The sequence below is a fragment of the Dendrobium catenatum genome, unplaced genomic scaffold (genome assembly GCF_001605985.2).
Source record: "Dendrobium catenatum unplaced genomic scaffold, ASM160598v2 fragScaff_scaffold_1284, whole genome shotgun sequence".
Lineage (NCBI taxonomy): Eukaryota > Viridiplantae > Streptophyta > Magnoliopsida > Asparagales > Orchidaceae > Dendrobium > Dendrobium catenatum.
In genome coordinates, this window is record NW_021319746.1 from 76,347 (window position 1) to 81,779 (window position 5,433).

Here is a 5,433-nt window from a genome sequence, read left to right on the forward strand (position 1 = left end):
TTATAATATATAAAAAGTATAATTCTATAATTCTAAATATTACATAATAAAAATAAAAGAAGCAATTAATAAAATAATTAATGAATTATAAAAATAAAGAATACAAGAATATAAATAAATAATTAATATTTTTATTGCTCAGAATTCAAAAAGTACAATTCTAAATATTACAAAAAGTAAAATTCTATAATTTTAAATTACAAAAACTACTTAGAATCAGAACTATTTTCATTGCTATTAAAAGTATCTTCACTTTCATCCTCGTGCTTCTATTCCCATTGCTAGGAAGCTTATGTCCATTCTTGAGGACTATTGTTTGTGGACGGGCCAGAAGGTGAATACGAGTAAGTCTGCCATTCTTTTCAGTAAGCGGACTCCCTCTACTACTAAATGCCGGCTAGCGAGGATGGTCGGTTGTTGCAGGGTGGATGAGATGGAGTACCTGGGCATCAAGTTGGCAGTGAGGAGGCTCGTCAGGAAGGACTTTGCCTTCTTGGTTCAAAAAGCCGTCTGCTGCACCCTTGGGTGGGGGACTCATCACTTATCTATGGTGCACCCTTGAGTGGGGGACTCATCACTTATCTATGGCCGGATGGGTAACGCATATTAATTCTGTTCTTCTATAAAGCCCAATCTACACTATGACCCATACCATGGTCCCAAGAAGTGTTCTTCATCAAATCGAGAAGGTTTGCCGGAGCTTTCTCTAGGACAGAGACCCTACTCATAGAAGCCTTCACTATGTGGCCTGGGAGGGGGTTTCTCGGCCAAGACGCATGGGCGGTCATGGGTTCCATGCGTATACGGATTGGATCGGACCCCTTAGGTCTCGAATTGCCTGGGATTTCTTTTGTAAACCAGAGGGTCTGCTTCATAGGTGCTTGTTGACCTCATTTTTGTATGAGGTCTCTAATAGACTCTAAAACCAATTCAAATTCAAATCAATCCAAACTCAAGTCAATTCATATCCCAATCTATCTATATTCCAATCAAACCCAATCAAAATCTAGAATTTAGACTGAAATCCTAAGTCCAAAGGCTCAGTCCTGAAAGCCTTTTCCAATGGATTTTTAAATACTTCAAAACCCTATCAAATGACCTCTGATTCAGAATCTATCACTTGCATAGTGATAAGACATGTCTCTAGAGGTAGCCCTCTAAGTTTGAGCCCATTCTGAGGTCTCTAACCCCGGATACAAAATCAAATTCCAAAGGCTATAAAATCTTTAAATATTTACAGTCTATGCCACTAGACCTACCATACAGTGGATCTTGACCTTGGAGCCCTCACCAAAGCCTCCAATCACTTCCAGACCATCAATCCTGACATGTTGATCAATAAACTTCCTTTTTCTGGACTCATTTCAGCCACTAGTGGACCTGAGCCCAAAATGACCAAAATACCCCTATGGGGTTCAAATGGTCATTTCAAACCAAATGAGCTCCAAACTGAATGCAACCACCTCCAGCAAGTTTCAAATATCAAATTCGGAGGTGGAGATCCTGCATGAAGAGAACGACATGCCTCATGTAGAGCCTCTTTCGAGCGAAGATATGAGTATGGGATATGACAAAAGGGGGGCTAATTTTTGTGGGAGGAGAGAGGGATCTCATCGCCGAGGTATTGAATTCGAAAGAATTCAGCGTCGAGGGGGGATTTTGAAGGAAGAAGAGAGGAACGTCATCATCGAGGTGCTGAATTTGAAGGTATTCAGCGTCGAGGTGATGATGTTGAAGGGAGGAGAGGTGAGTTTCAAGAGGGGATAGAGTATATTCATTAGAGGGACGATCAGGACAATTGGGGAACACCTCCTCTGAGGGGAATGGGAGGCTATGGAGGATACCGGGGAGATCCCAAGGTGAGGAAATTGAAGATGCCCATTTTCGAGGGGAAAGAAGGTTATGGCTGGATCTACAAGGTGGAGCATTACTTTGCTGTCAACGGGTTGATAGAGGATGAGAAGCTGACCAAGACAGGATTGAGGCATACCAGTGGCCTGATAGGAGGGAGCCCTTCTGGAGTTGGAGGGAGTTCAAGGACTGCCTATTAAAACGTTTCCGAGCCGATGCGGGAGGAGATTTCTATAAGCAGTTCTTTGCTCTGACTCAGGAGGGGACGGTGGCGGATTATCGGGATAGATTTGAGTACTTGGCTAGCCGATTGGATCACATCTCAGAGTCGGCCCTATAGGGGAACATGAAGGGGCTTAAGCCCGAGATACGAACACACGAGGGGAACTATGAGTTCTTAGTGACGCCATTTGGGCTCACTAACGCCCCCGCTACCTTTAAGTCCTTAATGAACAGGGTGTTCAGGCAACACTTGAGGAAGTTTGAGCATCTAAAGGAGGTTTTCTTCTTTGATGATATTTTGGTGTACAGCCAGACTGAGGAGGAACATTTTGAGCATCTAAAGGAGGTTTTGGGAATCTTACAGACACATCAGCTGAGAGCTAACTTAAAGAAGTGCAGTTTTGCCCAATCAAGGGTGGAATATTTGGGACACGTAGTGTCTCAGGAGGGTGTTGCAGCTGACCAGTCAAAAATTGAAGCAACTCAGAAATGGCCCTTGCCCAAGAACAACAGGTGGTTGAGGGGTTTCTTGGGACTGATGGGATACTATAGGAGGTTTGTGAAGGGGTACAGTTCCATCGCATGGCCATTGACGAAGAAGCTGAAGATAGACAACTTCTCCTGGGGTGATGTAGTGACCCAGGCCTTCGAAATGTTGAAGAAAGTCATGACCACTATTCCAGTTCTAGCGCTCCCATATTTCAGCCAGGTATTTGTGGTGGAGACTGATGCTTCAGGGTATGACTTGGGAGCAGTGTTGATGCATAATCATAGTGCTATAGCTTATTTCAGCCAGGTGTTATCGACCAAAGCATGATTGAAGTCAGTATATGAGAGAGAGCTGATGGCCATAGTCTTGGCCATTTAGAAGTGGCGCCCCTATCTTTTGGCCATTTAGAACATAATTTAAATTATCTTCAATTGGGTGACTTAAACACCTCAAAAAAATTCTCAAAAACTTTCAAATTCGTAGTAGACACCCTAAACTTTGATCTCCATGCATTAATTTAGGATTCTTATTCGCTAAATTTCAAAGCACTAGATACCCTAAATCACTTATAAATAAATAAAAGGAAAATATCATAAAAATAAAAAATAAAAATAAAAAAGGAAATATCATTAAAAAAAAAGCCACCACCAACGCACAAACCCTAAAATCTATCTTGGCTAATTTTGCTACTGTTTCTGGTTTACATGTCAATCCACAAAAAAGTAGCATTTTGATATCTAAATATGCTCATAGAGCTACTTAAATTTGTGAATTCCTCCAAATCAACCAATCCCTAGCTCCCATCAAATATCTTGGACTGCCTATTTTTAATTAATAAAATTTAAGGCATAACTATATTCTGAGATGGCAGGCGTGCCATATAGATGAGCACATGATGTAAAATGTTGCACAAAAGCAGTCAGTGACCCTTTTTTTATAGAAAAATTAAGCTCCTAAATATTAAAGCTAGTTCTCATTTCAAAAATAATAGCAAAGCAGGTTGTCATATGAGAGAGAGAGAGAGAGAGAGAGAGAGAGAACGAGAGAGAGAGAGAGGGAGACAGAGAGAGAGATTTAGGAATAGAGAGAGAGAGAACAAGGAAGAGAGAGAGAGATTTAGGAATAGAGAGAGAGAAGAGAGAGATAGAGAGAGAGAAAGAGAAATGGAAAAGAGAGAGAGAGAGAGAGAGAGAGAAAGGGAGAGAAAGGGAGAGAGAAAGAAAGGGAGAGAGAGGGAGAGAGAGGGAAAGAGAGAGGGAGAGAGAGAGGGAGAGAGAGAGAGAGAGAGAGAGAGAGAGAGACTCACCTATCTCTCTCGCTCTCTATCTATGACATTAGCTTGATAGAGAAACAGTTGTTTTAAAATACACATGTCAATCTTATTTTGAATAAGATTGTCTTCCATCTCTCTCTCTCTCTCTCTCTCTCTCTCTCTCTCTCTCTCTTCATTTAATTAACATTGAACATACATTTTGATTCAAATAACCTAAAAATGTTTATAATCATCCTTAAATTTATTTTAACTCACTTTGATCCCTGATAAGCCATGGTTGACCTAGGTACCTTATTCAACCCATGAGCCATTTAAACCCTAAAGCTACCATATGCATGAATCACTTGAAAAGTTTAGATTAAGACCTAAGTTTTACACCTAGGCATTTGACGATCAATTTTTATCATGCATAGAGCTAAATGAATTCTTGAATGGGCTAGGTTTAACATGATCGGTTACTTTGACCATTAAAGGCTCTTTAAATCCTAAACCATAAAGCATACATATAAACTCATCTAAACTCCACCAAACCCTCTAAGCTCTTTCAACGATTAGATGATACATTCCTAAACTTATTTGAGGCCTTAATGATCCATGGTTGACCAAAAGCCAATAGAACACTAAATTGGCTTAAATGAACTTAAAATAAACCTTTACAAAGCGTAATCTTGCCATGGTTGAAGACCTATTCCAACAAGTTTCAAATCACATTTGGATTAAGGTTGACTAAACCACCCTTAATCTACCTTAAACTAAGGCCTCTAAATCCTTTGGGACTATCCATTGGGTCCCCAAAGATCAACCCAAGCTAATGTAGCCCTTACGCCCAAAGGGCTTTTAATTGGGTTGACCTAAATGAACCTAATTGGGATTTATTGACAAAACCATGATCCTTATAAAATTAAACTTGATCAATACATGCAAAAGCCTATGGGTCCCTTATATCCACCATAGTAGGCCTATCCCATAGACTGACCTAGGTCAAAAAATTGAGCTAACCCAAATGCTTAAAATTAACATCCTATTTGACCATTTCTAATCCTAAACAATACAATGCTATTTAAACTTTTATATTTCCTTTAAGAGACTTCCAAACACTTGGCCCAATCAGCTCAAGATGATTGGTGGCCCAAGGTGTTCAAAAAATAAAGAAAATAGCCTCCAATCAGATGGGTTCAATGTTAACAGATTCAACAATTAACCAAGTTCCCTCAAACTACTTGGATGAGTTGCTTTTCTCCCAATTGACCATCCCAAATAGAATTGGTAGCCTCGGGTGGAATCACCTGGCTGGAATTTAGGTTTGATTTAGTCATAAACAAGCCTTAAATACTCCAAATTCTTCTGAAGTAAGGTTATGTTTCTTGCATCCATTTCACTCCCAAGAGCATTAGCTTAAGTTCCTCGGTCTTCCCCATCTTTCTAGCCCTCTATTCCATTGAATTAAATTGAGCTACGATGAGTTCTTTCCAAACAAGAGTCAATTATGTAACCATTGATCCTCTACCTCTACAATATGAAGGAATTTATCCTTCAGGAACAGTGAAGTGTAACTCAAGCAAATTCTAGATCAATTACTATATGAATCCAAGTAAAA